Source organism: Chelonia mydas, chromosome 9, assembly GCF_015237465.2.
Source record: "Chelonia mydas isolate rCheMyd1 chromosome 9, rCheMyd1.pri.v2, whole genome shotgun sequence".
Lineage (NCBI taxonomy): Eukaryota > Metazoa > Chordata > Testudines > Cheloniidae > Chelonia > Chelonia mydas.
In genome coordinates this window covers 50129597-50140387 of record NC_057855.1, presented here as the reverse complement: position 1 = coordinate 50140387, position 10791 = coordinate 50129597, and positions in this window count along the sequence as shown.

The window sequence follows — 10791 nt, the reverse complement described above, 5'->3', positions numbered from 1 at the left end:
CCAACACTCTCCACCCCTCTCTGCACTGTAGCCCTGTAAGAGAGACTTTGGGGCCTTTTTACTCGAGGCAGAAGAGCTGGGAGGATTCAAGTTTAGTTTTCTTAAATATATCCTGAGTAGCACAAATATAAAGCGCTTGGGAAGAGCTCAGTGCCTCTCTCACCTGGCCTACTGCTCCCCAGTCCCCTGTGGTGTTAGACAATGGCAGAGGGAAATGCTGTTTCTCCCATCTGCTGCTCTGGGATCTGTTGCAACTAGGTTTTTCCTCACCATCTTCCAATCATAGAGGCGCCTCTGTTTTTGCTCTATCTAGTGCAGCATTTCTCAAATGCGGCCATGAGAGGCTTTTTGTTTGGCCACAACTGCCTCCTGGGCGGCGATGGGGGGGAAACGGGGACAACGTATCTGCCTCTCCTCCTCCCTCCCTATCGCTCCTGGATGCGCTGCCCTGTAGTGACTCTAGAGACTGGTGCAGCACAATGTTGCAGGAGCAAGGTGAGCCCTCAGTCTACCTTAGGGTGACCAGACGTCCCGATTTTAGGGGACTTGTCCGACGTCCCGACCTTAATCAGTCGGGACACCCTTTGTCCCGATATCGGGACCGTCCGGACCGCAGCTGCGGCACTGCTCACCACTTCCTGGGGCAGCTCCTGGCACCCGCCCACCGGCAGGATTGCCGCATGCTGCAGGGCCACGGCTTGCAGGCGCCGGGAGCAGGCAGAGTGCCCTACACACACACACACACACACACACACACACACACACACACACACACACACACACACACACACACACACACACACACACACACACACACACACACACACACACACACACACACACACACACACACACACACACACACACACACACACACACACACACACACACACACACACACACACACACCCCCCGACCCTAGGAGCCAGAGGGACCTGCCAGCCAGATGCTTCCCGGGACAGGAGCTGCCCCAGGTAAGCACCGCCGGGACTCGCCCCCTGGCAGGTCCCTCTGGCTCTTGGGGGGGGCTCTCCATGATGCCAGCACCTGCAAGCCCCACTCCGTGGCTCCGGCAGCTCCCATTGGTGCTTTTCCCGGCCAATGGGAGCCTCAGAGCTCATGGTTGAGGCGGGCGCAGCACATGGAGAGTCTGGAGACTCCCCTAGCTGCTCTGACACTAGGAGCCAGAGACCTCCCAGGAGGGCTGGTGAGTGCAGCCAGGGAAGGGGCAGGGTGTGATGATGAGTGTCTGGGAGGTGTGTGGAGGGAGTTGGGCAGTGGGGGAGGTTTGTGTGTTTTGGGGTGCTGGAAAGTGGGGGAGATGTGTGTGTCTGGGCAGTGGCGGTCTGTGTGGGGCATTGTTTAGTTGTGGTGGGGCTGTGGGGAAGGGCACTGGGAGGGAGGGGAAATCTGTATTGGGAAACTAGCGAGTGGGGGGGTTCTGTGTGGGGTGCTGGGCAGCTATGGTGGGGCTGTGGGCAGGGGGGCGCTGGGCGGGGTGTGTGTGTGTGTGTGCACGGCACTGTGCATTTGTGGTGGAAGGGTTGTCGGGGGGGCCCTGGGCATACTGGATCCAGGGGGTGCTTGGCAGGGGAGCTGTGTGGCGCAGCATGGGCCCACCTGCAACAGGAAGGGGCATGCTGGTAGCACAGGGCCAGGCGGACCAATGTGCCTCTGGCTCTGGTCGGGGCTGTGCACCTGTGTCTGTCTCTTCCCGCCCCTCCCCCCCCCCCCCCCCGGCGCCACTCCCCCAATGTGTCCTGATATTTCACTCGTGCAATCTGGTCGCCCTAATCTACCTTGGAGGTGGGGGGCTTGGGCTTCAGCACTGGGGTGTTTGGGTGGCAAGCTCCACCGGCAGGACTTTGGGAGCCAGACTGTGGGACTTCGGGCACCCTCTGGCCCCTTGATCTGTCCACCGGTCCCAGGCTCCTGCCACTATGTGATGGGAGCCAGCCCTGGGTGCCGACCCCTGGTGCTGGCTGTGCAGCAGCGGGCTCCCAACACCTAACTTCTGCTACACAGCCCCTGGCTCTGACCACACAGTAGCATGCGCTGACCCCCAGCTCTGGCTGTGCAGGCTCTCCACCCCACCTCACATCGCTCTGGGCTCCCACTGCCTTCTCCCCTTCCTCCTCTCCCCCCACCCCCCTTTCAGGGCTTAAGTTGTCCTGGGGCTTGCTGAGAAAAGTAATATTAACAAACATACAAGTATCACATTTTCCAGCAGACTTACAAGCTGGCTGGGAAGCTGTAATAAGTGATATGTGTATGTTTGTTAGTATCACTTATCACAGCCTCCCAGCTAGCTACTAAGGGTATGTCTACAATACGAAATTAGGTCGAATTTATAGAAGTCAGTTTTTTAGAAATCCTTTTTAAATAGTCGATTGTGTGTGTCCCCACACAAAATGCTCTAAGTGCATTAACTCGGTGGAGTGCTTCCACAGTACCGAGGCTAGCGTCGACTTCCAGAGTGTTGCACTGTGGGTAGCTATCCCACAGTTCCCGCAGTCTCTGCTGCCCATTGGAATTCTGGGTTGAGATCCCAATGCCTGATGGGGCAAAAAACATTGTCGCGGGTGGTTCTGGGTACATGTCATCAGGCCCTCCTTCCCTCCCTCCCTCTGTGAAAGCAATGGCAGACAATTGTTTCGCGCCTTTTTTCCTGAGTTACCTGTGCAGACGCCATACCACGGCAAGCATGGAGCCCGCTCAGCTCACTGTCACCGTATGTCTCCTGGGTGCTGGTAGACACGGTACTGCATTGCTGCACAGCAGTAGCAACCCATTGCCTTGTAGCAGCAGACAGTACAATAGGACTGGTAGCCGTCATCGTCATGTCCGAGGTGCTCCTGGCTGCGTTGACCAGGAGCGCCTGGGCAGACGTGTGCAGGGGACTATATTAGGAGTGACTCGACTAGGTCACTCTCTTTAGTCCTGCAGGCAGTCCTATTGTACCATCTTTTGCGGGGCAAGCAGGAGATAAGGATGGCTAGCAGTCCTGTTGTACCATCTTCTGCTGAGCAGCCAAGAGATGTGGATGGCTTGCAGTCCTTCTGCACTGTCTGCTGCCAGCCAAAAATGTAAAAGATAGATGGAGTGGATCAAAACAAGAAATAGACCAGATTTGTTTTGTACTCATTTGCTCCCCCCTCCCTCTGTTCCTCCGTGAAGTCCTGCCTGAAATACTCCTTGATGTAAAGCCACCCCCTTTGTTGATTTTAATTCCCTGTAAGCCAACCCTGTAAGCCATGTCATCAGTTGCCCCTCCCTCCATCAGAGCAATGGCAGACAATCGTTCCGCACCTTTTTTCTGTGAGGATGCCATACCATGGCAAGCATGGAGCCTGCTCAGCTCACTTTGGCAATTAAGAGCACATTAAACACCACATGCATTATCCAGCAGTATATACAGCACCAGAACCTGGCAAAGCGATACCGGGTGAGTAGGCAACGTCCGCGCGGTGACGTGAGTGATGAGGACATGGACACAGACTTCTCTCAAAGCATGGGCCCTGCCATTGTGGGCATCATGTTGCTAATGGGGCAGGTTCATGCCGTGGAACGCCGATTCTGGGCCCGGGAAACAAGCACAGACTGGTGGGACCGCATAGTGTTGCAGGTCTGGGACGATTCCCAGTGGCTGCGAAACTTTCGCATGCATAAGGGCGCTTTCATGGAACTTTGTGACTTGCTTTTCCCTGCCCTGAAGCGCATGAATACCAAAATGAGAGCAGCCCTCACAGTTGAGAAGCGAGTGGCAATAGCCCTGTGGAAGCTTGCAATGCCAGACAGCTACAGGTCAGTCAGGAATCAATTTGGAGTGGGCAAATCTACTGTGGGGGCTCCTGTGATGCAAGTAGCCAAAGCAATCAAAGATCTGCTGATATCAAGGGTAGTGACCCTGGGAAATGTGCAGGTCATAGTGGATGGCTTTGCTGCAATGGGATTCCCTAACTGTGGTGGGGCCATAGACGGAACGCGTATCCCTATCTTGGCACCGGAGCACCAAGCCGGCGAGTACCTAAACCGCAAGGGGTACTTTTCAATGGTGCTGCAAGCACTGGTGGATCACAAGGGACGTTTCACCAACATCAACGTGGGATGGCCGGGAAAGGTACATGACGCTCGCATCTTCAGGAACTCTGGTCTGTTTCAAAAGCTGCAGGAAGGAACTTTATTCCCAGACCAGAAAATAACCGTTGGGGATGTTGAAATGCCTATCGTTATCCTTGGGGACCCAGCCTACCCCTTAATGCCATGGCTCATGAAGCTGTACACAGGCAGCCTGGACAGTAGTCAGGAGCTGTTCAACTACAGGCTGAGCAAGTGCAGATTGGTGGTAGAATGTGCATTTGGATGTTTAAAAGCGCGCTGGTGCAGTTTACTGGCTCGGTTAGACCTCAGCAAAACCAATATTCCCACTGTTATTACTGCTTGCTGTGCGCTCCACAATATCTGTGAGTAAGGGGGAGACGTTTATGGCGGGGTGGGAGGTTAAGGCAAATCGCCTGGCTGCTGGTTTCGCACAGCCAGACACCAGGGCGGTTAGAAGAGCACAGGAGGGCGCGGTGCGCATCAGAGAAGCTTTGAAAACCAGTTTCATGACTGGACAGGCACAGTGTGAAAGTTCTGTTTGTTTCTCCTTGATGAAACCCCCCGCCCTTTGGTTCACTCTACTTCCCTGTAAGCTAACCACCCTCCCCACCTCCCTTCAATCACCACTTGCAGAGGCAATAAAGTCATTGTTGCTTCACATTCATGCATTATTTATTCATTCATCACACAAATAGGGGGATAACTACTAGGGTAGCCCAGGAGGGGTGGTGGTGGAGGAGGGAAGGACAAGGCCACACAGCATTTTAAAAGTTTACAATTTTAAAACTTATTGAATGCCAGCCTTCTGTTGCTTGGGCAATCCTCTGGGGTGGAGTGGCTGGGTGGCCGGAGGCCCCCCCACTGCGTTCTTGGGTGTCTGAGTGAGGAGGCTATGGAACTTGGGGAGGAGGTTGGTTGGTTACACAGGGGCTGTAGCGGCAGTCTGTGCTTCAGCTGCCTTTCCTGCAGCTCAACCATATGCTGGAACATATTGGTTTGATCCTCCAGCAGCCTCAGCATTGAGTCCTGCCTCCTCTCATCATGCTGCCGCCACCTTTCAGCTTCAGCCCTCTCTTCAGCCCGCCACCTCTCCTCCTGGTCATTTTGTGCTTTCCTGCACTCTGACATTGTCTGCCGCCACACATTCATCTGTGCTCTGTCAGTGTGGGAGGACAGCATGAGCTCAGAGAACATTTCATCACAAGTGTGGTTTTTTTGCGTTCTAATCTTCACTAGCCTCTGGGAAGGAGAAGATCCTGTGATCCTTGAAACACATGCAGCTGGTGGAGAAAAAAAAAGGGACAGTGGTATTTAAAAAGACACATTTTCTAGAACAATGGCTACACTTTTTCACGGTAAACCTTGCTGTTAACATTACATACACAGCACATGTGCTTTCATTCCAATGTCGCATTTTGCCTCCCCCACCACGTGGCTAGCGCCTCACCCCTCCCCGTGGCTAACAGCGGGGAACATTTCTGTTCAGCTATAGGTAAACAGCCCAGCAGGAACAGGCAACTCTGAATGTCCCCTTAAGAAAAGCACCCTATTTCAACCAGGTGACCATGAATGATATCACTCTCCTGAGGATAACACAGAGAGATAAAGAATGGATGTTGTTTGAATGCCAGCAAACATACACTGCAATGCTTTGTTCTACAAAGATTCTCGAGTACGTGCTACTGGCCTGGTGTGGTAAAGTGTCCTACCATGGTGGACGGAATAAGGCTGCCCTCCCCAGAAACCTTTTGCAAAGGCTTTGGGAGTACATCCAGGAGAGCCGCAAATGCCAGGGCAAATTAATCCTTTCACATGATTGCTTTTAAACCATGTATAGTATTTTAAAAGGTACACTCACCAGAGGTCCCTTTTCTGCCTGGCGGGTCTGGGAGGCAGCCTTGGGTGGGTTCGGGGGGTACTGGCTCCAGGTCCGGGGTGAGAAACAGTTCCTGGCTGTAGGGAAAACCGGTTTCTCCGCTTGCTTGCTGTGAGCTATCTACAACTTCATCATCATCATCTTCCTCGTCCCCAAAACCTGCTTCTGTGTTGCCTCCATCTCCACTGAAGGAGTCAAACAACACGGCTGGGGTAGTGGTGGCTGAACCCCCTAAAATGGCATGCAGCTCATCATAGAAGTGGCATGTTTGGGGCTCTGACCCGGAGCGGCCGTTTGCCTCTCTGGTTTTCTGGTAAGCTTGCCTCAGCTCCTTAAGTTTCACGTGGCATTGCTTCGGGTCCCTGTTATGGCCTCTGTCCTTCATGCCCTGGGAGATTTTGACAAATGTTTTGGCATTTCGAAAACTGGAACGAGTTCTGATAGCACGGATTCCTCTCCCCATACAGCGATCAGATCCCGTACCTCCCATTTGGTCCATGCTGGAGCTCTTTTGCGATTCTGGGACTCCATCATGGTCACCTCTGCTGATGAGCTCTGGCCAGCGTGGCAAGCTGCAGGTGACCATGCAAACAGGAAATTGAAATTCAAAAGTTTGCGGGCCTTTTCCTGTCTACATGGCCAGTGCATCTGAGTTGAGAGTGCTGTCCAGAGCGGTCACAATGGAGCACTCTGGGATAGCTCCTGGAGGCCAATACCATCTAATTGCATCCACAGTACCCCAAATTCGACCCGGCAAGGCCAATTTAAGCGCTAATCCCCTTGTCGGGGGTGGAGTACGGATATCGATTTTAAGAGCCCTTTAAGTCGAAAAAAAGGGCTTCATCGTATGGACGGGTGCAGGGTTAAATCGATTTAACACTGCTAAATTCGACCTCAGCTCCTAGTGTAGACCAAGGCTAAGTGTGCTGTGAAAAGTGATATTAATGAACATACACCTATCACTTTTCGCAGCATTATTTTTTATTATTGAGTCTGCAAAAAAAAAAAAAACTACATAAATAATTACAATGCTGTGGATGTGTATAAGAGCATATTTATTTGGTTTTCCTAAAGTTAATTAAGTATTTTAGGAAAAAGGGTCAGTGCGGCCACCAGCAAGAGTTGCTGGCCACACTCTGTGGTCTAGTGTACAATATAGTGACAGATGGTGGAGCTATGCAGAGACCTGTCAACCTCACTAATTCCCCTGTGTGACCCCTCCACTGGAAGCGGCAAACCATATTAAAAAAAAACCATATTAAAAAAAAAATCCACATCAGACAATGGGCTCGCAACATGATCTGAGTTAATCTTCCCACAATTTTAAGTCCCCCTCTTTCATCTATCCTGGTGCCCCTCCTTCCACTGGACTCAGGTAGTGCAAACCTCATTTCGTCAGAAACGGTTATCCCTCTTCCTGGAGGATGGCGAGGGTTGCTCATTCAAGACAGACAGGTTTTGCCCAGGGTCAGGGACAGTACGTAAGACCCATTTCTGACAGAGATTTCACCTCAGGATTTTTCACTGTCCTACAGGGAAGCCTGTTTCCATGTGCAATTTATCTCTGCCACCCAGGGGTGAAAGTAAGTTGGGTGACTTACCGGTATGCTGGGGCCAGCTCTGGCCCCCGGAAGGGGTGGGGCCTAAGGCAGAAGGGGCAGGGTTGAGGGGGTCAGAGCCAGCCCCAGCCCACCCTGAAATGTAAGTGCCCCCCCAAGCCCCCACCTGGGTAGCAGCAGCAGCAGCCCGGGGCTCCAGGGGCTATTTAAAGGGCCTGGGGCTCCCCTCTTCTACCACCCCGGCCCTTTAAATAGCCCCTGGGGTAGGGGGGCTCCAGCTGCCTCTGCAGCTCCGGTCCTTTAAATAGCCGCTGGAGCCCCGCCGCTTCCCCAGGTAGAAGCAGGGGAGCCGCGGGCTGTTTAAATAGCCCCCGGAGCCCTGGGGAAGCAGCGGGACTCCAGCGGCTATTTAAAGGACCAGGGCAGCACAGGCAGCTGGAGCCCCAGCCCTTTAACTAGACCCTGGAGCCCCGCACCCTACCCTAGGGTTCTGGGGGCTGTTTAAAGGGCCCGGGGCTCCCCTGCTTCTACTGCCCCAGTCCTTTAAATAGCCACTGGAGCCCTGCAGCCGCTACTCCAGGGCTCCAGCAGCAGGGCTCTGGAGGCAATTTAAAGAGCCTGGGGCTCCAGCCACTGCTGGGAGCCCCAGGCCCTTTGAATTGCCCCCTGGGGAAGCCGGGCTGCCCCAGTACGGTGCACCAGCTCTTGCCAGTGCTGGGGTGTACCGGCTTACTTTCACCTCTGCTGCCACCAGTGCTACCCACCCAGTGCAACATTGTGTTCCAGGGTACTCAATGCTGTATTGCTGAAATGTTTTGCCTATGACATACTGCGATGCACCCACGATATTCCATGCTGCTAGGAGGAATATATTGCGGAAAAGGAGGGTTGTTGCAAAGGGGAAAGATAGTTCAGTAGGTGGATGATATCTTGGTAGTAAGTGAAACAGAAAAAGAGCATGAAGGGTTAGTGCACCAGTTACTGGGTTGCTGCCAAGCACATGCCTTGAAACGTAACCCTTCTAAATCCCAGATCAAACAGAGAGAAGTGCAGTACCTGGGAATTAGACTCTGCGCACAGGGGGAAGATCAGTAGATAAGGACAGAGTGAAGTGTAACCTTCTGATGCTAGTGGATACTATATCCTTGCAGTCTTTTTTGGGGCTCACTAACTTTTGCTGAGAATTTATGGTGAGATATGCAGAAAAGGCAGGACCCTTGTATGAGGTGCTTAAAAGGCTGCAATGGATCTGGACAGAAGAAGCAACTAGTGCATGGGAAAGCTTGAAAAGGGGGTTAATGGAAGCATCTGCTTTGGCTGCCCCCAACAAAGACCGGTTGCGTTCTATAGCAGAGCACTAACGGTTCCAGAAAGCAAACTGGGAATATGTGAGCAAACTGCTCTTGCTGCTTACTGGACACTACAGAAAGCCCAGGGAATTATCGGAGCAAGTAAAGTAATTGTTAAAAGCCATCATGCTCTGGGAAAACTACTAAGTCAGGAAAATGTATCCATTTGAGAGTGGATAAGGCTATATAATGAGTCTTTGCTCTCATGACAGAAAATGTCCAGTTGCTCACCCTGAAAGAACCTGATCTGTATGGAGTCTGACCCTAACTGGTCAGAAACATGTTTGTGAGCCCCGGGAGGAATCTAAAGCACATCCTGTCTTTATGACAACTCCGGTTGAATAGGTAATTGGGAAAACAATCTGGCTTGTGGATGGTAGCTTATATTATAAAGAAGGAAAGTGAATTACAGGATTCAGTGACAGGAGATAGGCAAATCCTTTCAATACAAGCTAGAGACAGGAGGAACACAGTCTGCAGATGTGTCAGCAGTTGTAGAAGTGTTGGAGAGAATGAAAAACAAACTGAAATAATTATTGGAACTGATTTGGGTTATGTTTATAAAGATACCACCATTTATCTTCCATGGTGGAAAACTATGACTTTTACAGGAACCGATGCATCTGAAATTAATCACAGGATCCTTTGACACCGAATGGAAGACTTGGCAGCCAATTTTAATAAGTTCAGACTGATTAAAATAAGATCACACAAAGGAAAAGGTCCATTACAATGGGGAAATGAACAGGCAGATAAGCTTGTAAAGGAAGTGGCAATCACTGGTACAATATTGGAAGCTGTGCTCATGGCAGTAACCACCCGGGCACAAGCAAAACCAGAACAAAAAAATGATGAAAACAACCAGGAAGGGTTGCTATTATTACAGGACCTTCACGCAAAAGTTGTGTTGGTACAGCAATGGATTGTAGAATGCCCATCAAAGTGGCAGGGCATTCCACTGAAAAAAGAACGAAGCTTAATTATGGCAAAACCAGATAATGAATGGGTTATAGCCGTCTTAGCAAATGCAACACCTCCCTTTGGGGTGGATACATGGTTCTGTTGTGGGGGGACACCCGAAATTAGAAGAGGCATTGGAAAAACTTAAAAAGATGGGCTGGTGGCCTGGAATGAAAGATGATTTAGATGTGCATATTGATAGTTGTTTAACATGTGCAAAACAAGACCCTGCTAGAAGGAAAAGGTGTCGGAGAATTAATGCATCAGGCTTTAAAGGGTCCCTTACAGCGCTTGCAGATGGATTTTGTGGGACCCTTGCCCACCACGCCTAGGAAGAATAGATTTATGTTTGTAATTGTGATAGCTTCAGCAAATGGGTGGAAAGAGAGTAGTCTGGCAGCTGCAAAAGTGTTAATAATAGAAATCTTTCCTAAATGGGGTTTATCACACACTATTGACTCTGATAATGGACCAGCTTTCATCGGACAAGTGTACCAAAGAGGGTACATGGGCCAGTGTTCCCCTACCGTTACACATCCCCTTCCACCCTCAAGCAGGTGGAAAGAATGAACAAGTCCCATGAAACTGAATTATCCAAACGGCAATGAATTGGGAACAAACTGGGACATGGTGCTCCTATTGTATTTTAAATCTTGGCCGGCATATTTACATTTCCCAAAGGAGTCACTCCTCTCTCCTTTAGAATCACAGTTAAAGTAACTGCAGTGTAATAAACATACAACCCCTGTGTTGCCAAGTTTTATGATTTTATCGGTAGCCTCACAAGACCTGGTGTTTTTCCTAACCACCCTCTTCACTCCTGGAATCCGGAGATTGTGGGAGAGCCCAGTTTTCATTTGAAAAACGGAAGTTTCAAGATCACATGCTTGCAGGGACCCACTTGAAAACATGACCCCGCATGCACCCCTTAGAGAAACGAGACAAG